We start from the raw sequence: 13,569 nt of genomic DNA on the forward strand, positions 1-13,569 counted from the left end.
AAAAAAAAAAAAAAAAAAGAAATAGCACCCACCCCACCCCCTGCCCACCCTCCTTCCCACCCCCATCTTTTCCTAGTCTTCACTCAAGTCCTCCGTTCAGAGGAAGCCCTGCTCTATTGAAAGCCACAGAGTCACTCTCAGTGGCCTGGGACTGCAGCCCAAGAAGGGGGCATCATCTAACTGCCTCCAAAGGGGCCACGACAGCAAAAGTAAATAAAAATTGGAATATGTTCTTAAATTCTAAATTTAAAATTTGGAAAACGTAGTGAGCACGGCTTCTAGGGGGCATGTTTCCAAAATTCCAACCACAAAAGTGCAGTCTCAAAACTAATTGTACACTGAACTTACCACCTTATCTCAAGCACAGCTATTGTTCAGATTTGTTAGTGGAACTGTCCTTCCTTGAGTTGGATCAAACATGTCAGGCAAGATGACATTGCTGATTTGCAGTGTTCAGGCAGACGACATACAGGCAGAGTTGAGTGTGCTCCTTTGCCCTTAAATTCACGAATAACAGGAAAAACACGGAACCACAGTGCACCGCCCACTTGCCTCTCCATTTGGCATCAGTATTTCCAGAGTCCTGATTGCTAGTGAAGTCTAACCCTGGATTTATCATCATCTCATTGCTAGCATGGCTAGGGAAGCTTTGAACATCCTTATAGTTTTTGTTTTAATTCCTATTATAATTGCATGGGGAAGTTCTAGGATGGAAAAAAAAATTTTTTTAAATAGAAGTGGCTGGATGCAGTAGCTCACACATGTGATCCCAGCGCTTTGGGAGGCCAAGGCAGGTGGATCATCTGAGGTCAGGAGTTGTTTTTTTTTTTTTTTTGAGATGGAGTTTTGCTCTGGTTGCTCAGGCTGGAGTGCAATGGTGCAATCTCAGCTCACCACAACCTCCACCTCCCCAGTTCAAGCAATTCTCCTGCCTCAGCCTCCTGAGTAGCTGGGATTATAGGCATGCACCACCAAGCCTGGCTAATTTTTGTATTTTTAGTAGAGATGGACTATCTCNTTTGCTCTGGTTGCTCAGGCTGGAGTGCAATGGTGCAATCTCAGCTCACCACAACCTCCACCTCCCCAGTTCAAGCAATTCTCCTGCCTCAGCCTCCTGAGTAGCTGGGATTATAGGCATGCACCACCAAGCCTGGCTAATTTTTGTATTTTTAGTAGAGATGGACTATCTCCATGTTGGTCAGGCTGGTATCAAAATCCTGACCTCAGGTGATCCGCCCGCCTCAGCCTCCCAAAGTGCTGGGGTTACAGGCGTGAGCCACAATGCCTGGTAAGGTCAGGAGTTCAAGACCAGCCTGGCCAGCATGGTGAAACCCCTTCTCTACTAAAAATACAAAATTAGCTAGATGTGGTGGTGTGCACCTGTAGTCCCAGCTACTGGGGAGGCGGAGACAGGAGAATCACTTGAACCTGGGAGGTGGAGGCTGCAGTGAGCCAAGATGATGCCACTGCACTCCAGCCTAGGCAAGATAGAGCGGGGCTCCATCTCAAAAAGAGACTGTACTGTTCCTTGCACATGTGGACATCTGTAATGACTGGCGTTTACCTTATGAAAATTTTTGTTGAATATGAGCATGCCATTAACAGAGAAAAATTTCATCAAGGATTTTTAAAGTTCCTTCAGAGTCCAGACTTTGACTAAATGTAGTATGACTTATATCTATGTTGCATACAGAAATATCAAACAGTAATTCCCAACTGGAATATAAGTATCAATCAATTGCATAACAATGCAAAATCATTTTATTTAAACTTAATTTATAGCAAATAAGTGCTATAATAGCATAAGCATGCTGATACTTTACAAAGGTGAGTGGAAAGGTAGGATTATAACCAACTGATCAAATAATTGTTAAAATTTAAGTTTATTAATACTTTTGCTTCTGTCTGTAGGGATCCATGTTAACTTGGGCATACTATAAACTTAACTGCTAATGATGAGGTCCTTTTGCTGTTAGAAATCTATTTTTTTTTTTATTTATTTTTTGGAGACAGGGTCTTGCTCTGCTGGAGTGCAGTGGCGAAATTACAGCTCACTACAGCCTCAATCTCCTGGGCTCAAGCAATCCTCCTGCCTCAACCTCCCAAGTAATGGGAACTGCAGTCCTATACAAGGATGCCCCACTAATTTTTGTTGGTTTTTTTTGTGGAGACAGGGATTAGCTATGCTGTCCAAGCTGACCTCAAACTCCGGCCTCAAGTGATCCTCCTACCTCAGCCTCCCAAAGTGCTGGGATTACAGGCAGGAGCCGCCATTCAAAGCCTAGAATGACATATCTTTAGCTAAATTACAGGGCTGGGTGTAGTGACTCATGCATGCCTGTAATCCCAGCACTTTGGGAGACTGTGGCAGGAGGGTCACTTGAGGTCAAGAGTTCAAGACCAGCATGGGCAACACAGTGAGAACTCCGTCTCTATTTTAAAAAGAGAAAAATCCAGGGTATATTCTCTTAAACAAAACTCCCATCTGTAATGGTAGTTGATGAGGCTCTATGTAATATGCATTTCTTTGGTTGCAATAGCAAATTATTACACACAGAAAAAGGAAAGCAACATATAACTCACTCGCATATCCACACACAGGAGGACTCACACAGGAGGGAGACTCCAGCCACGTGACTTTGAAAGTGGCAACGTTTCACATTGTTAGGGCTTAAGTGGTGCTAAGATTTCCCATCAGTACTCAAAAGATCAACTGTACGAACGAGTCACCTATTTTTAAGGCACTAAATAGGAATTATTCAACAGCACAGAAAATATGTGGTAGCAGACAAAAGATGCTGCGCCCTTGTTTTTCCTTCGTAGTAATTTTTATGTGGTATTGCCCCCTGCTGGAGCATAACATTTATACACATCCTTTCTGGCTGGGCTGAAGTCCTAAGAACCGCCTAGGACCAGCCTTTTATTAATCTTAACTCTTGGTTGTATGCTAAAAGCCTTACAAGTAGTCCCACTGTAAGACAGAAGAGTAAGGTTGCTTTACAAATGAACACATACAAGCAGAACACGGCTGGCACAATTGAGATGAGGGTCCCTGTCCCCTGGGTGTGTCCATCACTGCTTCACCCTGTCGTTCAGATCCAATGTGTGACCAGCCAGCTCCAATAACAGTTCCATTTTCTGGGAATTATTTTTAACACTCAGCAGGATGTTTCTTTCATGTAGATTTAGGCTTAGCCCTTTGTGGATTTTTGGTCTCTTTCCCTTTCAATTTAGCCTCCAAGGAAGCGGTTATGACCAACGGTAGCTGTAATGTTAAATGACAAAGTTCATCGTTACAGCAAATATTGACGCGGAGCTTTATCCTTGTCCCTTCCTTGATAATCTGCAGTAAAAAATGTGTTCTTTTAAGTACAATATTAATAAGTAAAGTCTAGGAGATTTTCTCCCCCTTCCTTTCTCTTTTGGAAAAATAAATGTTTTATCTAGTTTTGAGCAGATGATCCTTCTTATCACACCTCTTTCCACTTCTGCCCTCGTTTTATAATTTTCCTCTCCTTTGGGTCCGTGTCATTGCTTCGTGTGGCTTATTTTACAGCCATTCCCTCATTTCTCAAATCAGATTTCCTCCATATGCCGACGGCCTTCCTTTTCCCTGACCATGCAAAAGCAAATTATTGGCTTGTGGTTTTTTTTTTTGAGACAGAGTCTCACCCTGTCACCCAGGCTGGAGTGCAGTGGCGCAATCTCAGCTCATTGCAACCTCTGCCTGCCAGGTTCAAGCGATTCTTATGCGTCGACCTCTGGGGTAGCTGAGATTATAGGCGTTTGCCACCACGCCCACCTAATTTTTAGTAGAGACAGGGTTTCACCATGTTGGTCAGGCTGGTCTCAAACTCATAACCTCAGGTGATCCACCTGTCTTGGCCTCCCAAAACCCTGGGATTACAGGCAGAAGCCACCGTGCCTGGCCTTGTCTTTCATCCTTAATGGCACTTTGGTCCTAATAATGCTAAAACCCTTTTCTTCTCTTTGAACTGAAACACAGCTCATCTACACGAGCCCAAGGCAGTAGCAACATTCACTCCCATATCTTCTCTGATCTCTACCTTCTGAATCCTGTGGACTTGGTTGTAAATGGATGAAGGCAAGTCTTGCTTCCTTCCCCTGTGTTTACAGAGGATTGTGGCTGAGATGCTGGGCCACACGCTGGGGCTGCTGGATACTGCCCTTGGGGTGCTCATCACCTAGACCAGAAGAATCAAGGTGAGGGAGAGCTTGTTCTCTTCTTCCTGTGGCTGCAGAGGCTGTGAGGCATGAGTCTAGTGGCCGTGTTTAGCTGGGGATGCCTCCTAGAAATCAACTCCACAGTTGAAGACATCAAAGCAATCCACAGTGCCACTTGAAACGATTGAGTTTATCAGCACTTTTGCAAATGTGCAAGAGGATAGCTTCTCTGGGCATCCTGCACTGAGCCATGCTCTTCTATTTTATGTAACAGCCCAGTGACCCCTGAGTCTTCCCCTGGGGCAGGTCCTTGAGGCTTCATGGAGGATGTTCTTCAGCGCCAAAGGCGTGCTATTGAGCTCCTGAATCTTTGTGATACTGTTTCTACATCTTCGTGCTGTACCTTTCAAGCTGCGTTCGTGTTATCACCTGTATGATTTTATGTTTTGCTTCTAAGTAAGTTTATTTTAAACTCTAACAATGTGTGCTACAAAATTAAAGATAACGTCAATCATTGTCTCTGATGAATTATGTAGATTTCAACACAATCACTGATTCATGTGTACTCTTGGTCAGTCATTAGTCATCTGAGCACCTAGTGGGTTTCTAAAATGGGTTCTCGATGCTGGGGATGTAAAGATAAGCAACACATTTCTATCCTCAAGGAGCCTGTGGACTGGGGAGAATCACTGAAGCCAATGAGGGAAGTTACTGGAGAGAGCAGTGCACACGTGGTCCAGAAATGGGTAGAACAAAGTTGAGAATCACTGAACTGGGAGGAAAGACAGGTCATTGCCAATCCAAGGCTGGCCACAGTGACTCACGCCCTAATCTCAGTACTTTGGGAGGCCAAGGCAGGAAGATCCATCCAGCTCAGGAAATCAAGACCAGACTGGGCAACCTATGGAGACCCTTCTCCACCAAAATAAAAATAAAAATAAACTAGCCTGGCGTGGTGGAGTGTGCCTGTGGTACCAACTATTCAGGAGGCTGAAGTGGGAGGATCACTTGAGCCAAGGAGGTCAAGACTGCAGTGAGCCATGATCACACCATGGCACTCCTGCCTAGGGAAGAGTGATTTCACTGTTACTTTTCACCTCTCCTCATTTTATGTCTCTGACCCATGCCTGTCCTCTTGAGTATCTAGATATTCCTAACTATGGACTTGAAATCTCCACATGGAGCCTCACAGGCACCCCAAACTCAACCTCCCCTAAGCTGAACCCATGATATTTTCTTCCAAATTTGTTTATCACCAGGGTTCCCGTTTAACTACCCACCTAGTTGTTCAAGTCATCCCCAAGACCTCCCTCTCCTTCCCTGTCTATTCTACCTCCCAAATATCTGTTAAATCCCTCCCACCTCCCCCACCTCACAGCCACCAAGCAGCCACCCTTTCTCACCCTATAGTGACTTCCCAGCTGCTCTCTATAGAGTGGGTGAATCCTGTCATCTTCAGCCTGAACCCCTTTTGACAGATTCCCCCCCCCTTTTTTTTGAGATGGAATCGCCCTCTGTCACCAGGCTGAAGCGCAGTGGTGTGATCTCAGCTCACCACAACCTCCACCTTCCAGGTTCAAGCGATTCTCCTGCCTCAGCCTGCGGTGTAGCTGGGATTATAGGTGGCGACCACCACACACAACTAATTTTGTATTTTTAGTAGAGGCGAGGTTTCCCCATGTTGGCCAGGCTGGTCTCGAACTCCTGACCTCAGGTGATCCACCACCCACCTCGGCCTCCCAAAGTGCTGGGATTGCAGGCGTGAGCCACTGTGCCTGGCCAGATTCCTATCCTGAAGACGAAGCCCCAAACCAACAACACGGCCTGCAAGGCCCTGAGTGACCTGCCTCCAGCCCTAACACCTCGTGTCATCTTGCTGTACTCTCACACAGCTCTTGAGGCTTTAGTCACCCTGGAATTCCAAGTCCCTGTGGCCATTTTTCTTTCCTGCTGAAGGTGTCATCATGTGCCGTCCCCTCTGCTCTTGTCTACACCCTCGCGTCCTTCTCTTGCCCCAACCACACTCGGGGGGCACACTGTCCTTCCCTGGCTAATCTTCCCACACTCAATACCACTGTCTCCAGGAAACTGTACCTGATCCTCAGTGTCAGTTGTCATCCTACGGCCCATTCCCACAGCACTTGCCTTAACGATAATTGCTTGATTCCCACTTGTCATCCCTGCTAAGCCACGAACGCCAGAGGACAGGGGCCTTGTGTTCTCCTTCGCCTCTGGATCATCAGCACTAACTGACTACCTGGCCTACAAAAGATGCTAATGATGCTAAATGAATGAAATGGAATGAATGAATAAATAAGTAGAAAGACTCTCAATAAAGCAAAACCTTTCTTTACCATTTTACGGCCCTCTAGGAGAAAAACACATGATCACTGGAAAATGCAAAATGAGGGGATTTGTTTAGGAAACCATGAATGTCTCCAGTAACCTGGTAGCTTTGGTTTCTTTTGATGAGGTCCACCCCCTTCCATCCATCTTCCAGGCTTAAGAGATCAAGAAACATGTCGTGGAATCAGATACTGAGGCTGGTTGCACAACATTGTGAATGAACTAAAAGCCACTAGATTGTACAACTGAAAATGGTTAAAATAGTGAATTTCGTGTTACATGAATTATAACCCTGGGGGGGAAAGGCTTAAAAAAAAGACAAAACTTCCCCCACAATGGAAAGGAAGATATAAGAGAAACAGCAGTGCTCAAACCTTGGCAGCATAATCAAACCCTGCATCTACTTTTAAAAATTAGCTGAGCATCGTGGCACGTGCCTGTAGTACCAGTTACTCTGGAGGCTGATGTGGGAACATCTCTCGAGCCTGGAACGTTAAGGCTACAGCGAGCCATGATCATGCCACTGTACTCCAGCCTAGGCAACAGAGCGAGATCCCACTTCAAAAAAATAAAACAAACTCATCTCTCTCGGCTCCTGAGACTGTAATCTCTCACGGTTCTTTTCTACTTCTCTGGCTTTCTCGTCGTCTCCCTTTTCTTCTGGTCTCTCTGTCACCCAGGCTGGAGTGCAGTGGTGTGATCATAGCTCGCTGCAACCTTGACCTCCTGGGTTCAAGAGATCCTCCCACCTCGGCCTTTCAAGTAGCTGGGACTACAGGCGCACACCACCATGCCTAGCTAATATTTGTAGATTTTGTAGAGATGGGGTCTTGCTATGTTGTCCAGTCTGGTCTTGAGCTCCTAGCCTCAAGTGATCCACCCACCTCGGCCTCCCAAGTGCTGGGATTACAGGTGTGAGCCACACTGCACCCAGCCAAAAGCAGTTTTATTTCCTACCCCTGATTGCCTCTTATGCTGCTCTGCTGAGGTCCCAGATGCTTCAACCGTCGTACATCTCAAATGACAGGCCTCATCTCCTCCCCAGTACCTGCTCTCCCCTTAAATTACTATCTCAGCGAAGAGTGCCCATTGACTCTGGTGAGAAACTGGGAATTAATGTTCGCATTGCCCTCCTCTCCCTGACCACATGGCACTGGCCACCCACCTGTGGATCCCTTCTCAGCCCCTTCCACCCCAACCAGTCCACGGCCCCACCTTGTCTCACCTGCACCACGGCCATAATTGTAACTGGTCTCCAGACTCGTAACTGGTCTCCAGACTCGTAACTCGTCTCCAGAGCTAGTGTCCCATGGCGCTGTAGTCCCCATCACAGGTCATCTTTCACACATCTGCTAAGAGTGATCCAAAATCAAAGTTAATTAGTTATGACTCCACTTAACTTCCACTTAACTTATACTTTGTGAATTAATTGTCATACGTGTAATTGTTGTATTATGAATGTACCTAATTTGATAACTATTTTAAAATCCATTTTTAAAAATCATTTCCATTTAAGGTATCTATTTACAGGTCAGAAAATGAGAAAATGATTTAAAAAAAGAAACTATAGGTAAAACAGACTCAGTCGGGACATGATGGCTATGCCTGCAATCCCAGCACTTTGGGAGGTTGACATAGGATAGCAGCTTGAGGCCAGGAGTTCGAGACCAGCCTGGACAACATAGTGAAGACTCATCTCTACAAAAAAATTTTAAATCACCCAGGCACAGTGGCATATACCTGCATTCCCTGCTACTTGGACAGCTGAGGCAGGAGGATCCCTTGAACTCAGGAGTTAGAGGCTTCAGTGAAACATGATTGTGCCACTATACTCCAGCCTGGGTGACAGAGCAAGACCCTGTCCAAAAAAAAAGACTAAATCCAAATTTTAAAAGCTTCCTTGGCTCATCAACTTGCTCACCGCAGCCAAATAAAATAATTGTGTAGGCCGGGCGCGGTGGCTCACGCCTGTAATCCCAGCACTTTGGGAGGCCAAGGCGGGTGGATCACGAGGTCAGCAGATCGAGACCATCCTGGTCAACATGGTGAAACCCCGTCTCTACTAAAAATACAAAAAATCAGCTGGGCATGGTGGCGCGTGCCTGTAATCCCGGCTACTCAGGAGGTTGAGGCAGGAGAATTGCCTGAACCCAGGAGGCGGAGGTTGCGGTGAGTGGTGAACACGCCATTGCACTCCAGCCTGGGTAACAAGAGCGAAACTCCGTCTCAAAAAAAAAAAAAATTAAAAAAAAAAATTAATAAATAAAAAATAAAAAATAAATAAAAAAATAAAAATAAAATAAAAAATAAATAATTTTGAAAAAAAAAATAACTGTGAAGGAGATTTCTGTTTTAATCTTTCCAGGAATATACTATTTGTTTATCCTGAAAATATACTTCATGGCTTTACTGAAGCCACAGTGATGAGGCCTCATTGTCACTGTAGTCTAATCACAATTTTAAAACTTCATTTAAAACTCAATTTAAAAACAGTTTAAAACAAATTCAGTCCAAGTCAAACACACACTCAGTAGCTAGAAGCAAAATTCTGTTCCGGTCCTCGATGGATCTATTTGTACCTCCTTTCATGAAAACAAAAAGAACTTTTTGACACACCTCGCAGCAGGAAAATACATAATGGACATTGTTTTATCTGTTCTTGGCAAAGACAGCTTAGCTCTTAACAAGCAAGGTAACTGTGGAGATGATGGCTTGTTCCTAGTTAACACTTACATATTTAACCAGAAAGGTTTCAAAGGTGGGCAGATTCACTGGAAAATTTCCCAAAGCTTCACTTGTTCAGCAAATAATGTTAGAGAGGGCGCTCCATGCCCTCGGGCTCTGAGGAATCCAGGAGGTCAAGGCTGAGGTGAGCCGAGATCGCACCACTGCACTCCATCTGGGGCGACAGAGCAAGACCTTGTCTCAAAGAAAAGAAAATGATATTGCAGAAAAAGCACAATATTTTTAATATATTTTTTCAAGACAAAGTCTTGCTCTGTCGCCCAGGCCATGAAGCAGCGGAGTGATCTTGGCTCACTGCAACCTCTGCCTCCTGGATTCAAACAGTTCTCCTGCCTCAGCCTCCTGAAGGGCTGGGATTACAGGCATGTGCCACCATGCCCGTCTAATTTTTGTGTTTTCAGTACAGACTGGGTTTAACCATATTGGTCAGGCTTGTCTCAAACCCTGACCTCGTGATCTGCCCGCCTTGGCCTCCCAAAGTGCTGGGATTACAAACGTGAGCCACCATGCCGGGCCAAATGTACAATATTTTTAATGACTTGTTCATTCTTTGTGATTGCCCTGGGTGAGAGGGACTATTGATACCCAATAATATTTCTTTTGTTTATGCATTGTTTCTATAGTGAAAATACCCATTGGCTTTATATTTAAAAATGTATAGTAAAAATGGTTTTATTAAAAACAGCAAACAACTACAAAAACTCCAAGGCAATGGAACGCAGCCCTTGGATTTCCTACTTGAATGAAACATGTAATTTATCCAATATTAGAAATGTCTAAAGGCTCACTCAGTTTTCATGGGCAGAACAGGAATTGTATATCCAATTAAACGTACAATTGCAAAACCTGGTGAGGTGGCTTGTGCCTGAAATCCCAGCACTTTGCCGAGGCAGAGGGATCGCTTGAGACCAGGAGTTTGAGACCAGCATGGGTAACATAAGAAGGCCCCATCTCTGAAAAAAAAAAAAAAAAATCGTTAGCCAGGCAGGTTGGTACATGCCTGTATTCCCAGCTACTTGGGAGGCTGAGGTGGAAGGATCACCTGAGCCCAGGAGGTTGGGGCTGCAGTGAGACATGATTGATGCATTCCAGCCTGGGTGACACACACAGACACACAGACACACACACACACACACACACACACACACACACACACACACACAAAGGTACAATTGCAATTAAATGTCTTTTCATGGGTGGCTCCTGACCAAATTCCCTAAGCAAGCAGGACATGAATGAGCAGAGAGGCCACAGGCTCACCCTCCTCAGTTAAAGGCAGGAGCAAGCACAGGCCAGACAGAAATCAAGATGTGAATTGGGCAGATCCTCAGGTCCGGCGCTGAACTTGACTTTGATGAAATAAAACATTACATTTCAAGGTTGGCAGAGAGGAATGAGGGTGGAAGAGGAATCTAGGGCCTTTTCAGGAAGGCATGGACCCTCCTGCCGACACTAATGGGTAGGGGAGCCAGGCATTTTGCTAGGCTGCTACATTTCTTGGCAGGGTGCTCTGCTGCAAAAGCCAAGAATTCTAAACTAGATTGAACAGCCAGACATGATGTTAAACATTTGGACGTGACATCCTCCCTCACAGATTAGCTAGAGTGTGGGTCTGCTGTGCTAGAGACTTAAGTGAGTATCTCCCTCGTTGTGAAGCCTACTTATCACAGTGCTGTATTTTAGGATGAGTTAATTATTTTCCTAAGCATACATATGCATTTTATCATCGTGCCAATGTAGGTCAGCCCAAAAGAAGTGATAAATGTGTAAAACACACACTGGATTAGCTCAGGACAAAACTAGTTTACTGAAAGATGACAGATTTCTTAACTAATTTTATGAGCCATGCAGCTTTTTATTCTAGCAGAGACAGACATTAGGAATCTTATAAAATTAAAATTTTTAATTGTTGTCTGATAGCTCCAAAGGGCTAAGATCTCAAACAAATGTGTGTAGGTTTTGTTTTTGTTGTTGTGTTTAGAGACAGGGTCTTGCTCTGTCACCCATGCTGAAGTGCAGTGGTGCAATCCTAGCTCACTGCAGCCTTGAACTCTGAGGCTCAAGTGATCCTCCTGCCTCAGCCTCCCAAGTAGCTGGGACTACAAGGGCAGGCTATCACCCCTGGGTAAATTTTTTTTTTTTTTTGCAGAGATGGGGGTCTCAATATGTTGCATGGGCTTGTATCTTAACTTTAAAGCTACACATTCCCAAATGAAGATGGGATGGCACACGGATTTGAAGTATTAGCTGGTTTGGAGCGTCTGTCTTTTAAAGCAACATTTTACTTCACCACAGGGTGGTGGAGCAGGGGCCATCCTAGAAAGAAGAGTGTGAGTTTTATGGGATAGGGTTTGGGGAGGTGGCTGGAGGCGTTCGGGTTCGTTTGATCTCTGTGGTACACAGACAGATAACCAAGGAAAACGTCCAAACAGTGAAGTCAAGTGCTCACGGCACTAAAACACAGAGGGACCCTGCTGCCTGATCGTTGACCTTTGTTTTCATTGATTTCAAAGAACTTCTTGATTTCTACCTTAATTTCATTATTTACCCAGGAGTCATTCAGAAACAGATTGTTCAGTTTGCATGTAGTTGTGTGGTTTTGAGTGAGTTTCTTAATCCTGAGTTCTAACTTGATTACACTGTGGTCTGAGAGACTGTTTTGATTTCAGTTCTTTTGCAGGAGTGTTTCATTTCCAATTATGTGGTCAATTTTAGAGTAAGTGCCACGTGGCACTGAGAAGAATGTATATTCTGTTGTTTCGTATATATCTATTAGGTCCACTTGATTCAGAGCTTAGCTGACGTCCTGAATATCCTTGTTAATTTTCTGTCTTGTTGATCTGTCTAATATTGACAGTGGGGTGTTAAAGTCTCCTGCTATTATTGTGTGGGAGTCTAAGTCTCTTTGTAGGTCTCTAAAACTTGTTTAAGAATCTGGGTGCTCCTGTAGGGTGTGCATATATATTTAGGAGAATTAGCTCTTCTTGTTGAATTGTTCCCTTTACCATTATGTAATGCCCTTCTTTGTCTCTTGTTTTTTGTTTTGTTTTGTTTTGTTTGAGACACAGTCTCGCTCTGTTGCCCAGGCTACAGTGCAGTGGTGCAATCTCAGCTCACTGCAACCTCCACCTCCCGTGTTCAAGCGATTCACCTGCCTCAGTGTCCTGAGTAGGTGGGATTACAGGCACGCGCCAACATGCCCAGCTAATTTTTTTTTTTTTTTTTTGTATTTTTAGTAGAGACAGGGTTTCACCATGTTGGTCAGACTGGTTTCGAACTCCTGACCTCATGATCCGCCTGCCTTGGCCTCCCAAAGTACTGGCATTATAGGTGTGAGCCACTGCGCCCAGCCTTCTTTGTCTTTTTTATCTTTATTGGAATAAAAGTATGTTTTATGTCCCTCCTTCCTAGAGTTTGTCACCAAGGGATGGCAGAAGTTGACAGGAGGAAGACATTTGGACATTTGGTTTTGGATTATATTAGGTTATGGGGTTCATGGCCTTCACCTCTTTCAAAATATTTAGTTTCTACATGAATCCAGCTTTAAGTGATCGAAGGAAGGCCATACACAGCTTCATTTCTCAAATCTTTGGAATTTTTCCTTGAAGAACTCTCACAGGGAATGGGGCTGTCTTGCTTCATAGTTACACTTTCCTATACATGATCTCAAGAACTGCCTGATCACTGCTAGGGTTAAACTAATACACTAACCGCCTGAAGTGCTGAAAGGTCCAACAGGGGCTTAGAACCTCACTGCAGATCCTACATAAGCAGATGGTTCTGTTCCCAGAAACAGCCCAGCTTCCTGACTATCTATGGCCAGTGCCTTGGAGAGGAGCCAGAGATCACCCCTTAGTGGGTTCTTTGGCTGGACCTGGAAATCAAATTGACACCAGGCAGATTAACAAGAGAATAGTATACAGATTGTATTGGTTTTATATGTACACGGGAATGAAGGGATGAAGACCACCTTTTTCTAATTTGCACAAAGATGCATTTGGCGTAACAAAACGGGCAAGAATTATCCCAAATCTCTTTCCACTTTTGTAGTTATATCCATATTTTTCTCTATAATTTAGCTATGCTATGGGACTTTTAAACCTTATCTATAGTAGGAAGATGAGGCTAAATGGTATGGTCCTTTGCATTTTGATCCCTAAGCAAACAGTTGTTGCAGCCTGGGCAACGAAGCAGGAGAATCGCTTGAACCTGGGAGGCGGAGGTTGTAGTGAGCCGAGATCGCGACACTGCCCTCCAGCATGGCCACAGAGCGAGACTCCGTCTCAAAAAAAA

The sequence above is a fragment of the Cebus imitator genome, unplaced genomic scaffold (genome assembly GCF_001604975.1).
Source record: "Cebus imitator isolate Cc_AM_T3 unplaced genomic scaffold, Cebus_imitator-1.0 Scaffold42, whole genome shotgun sequence".
In the NCBI taxonomy this organism is placed as follows: Eukaryota; Metazoa; Chordata; class Mammalia; order Primates; family Cebidae; genus Cebus; species Cebus imitator.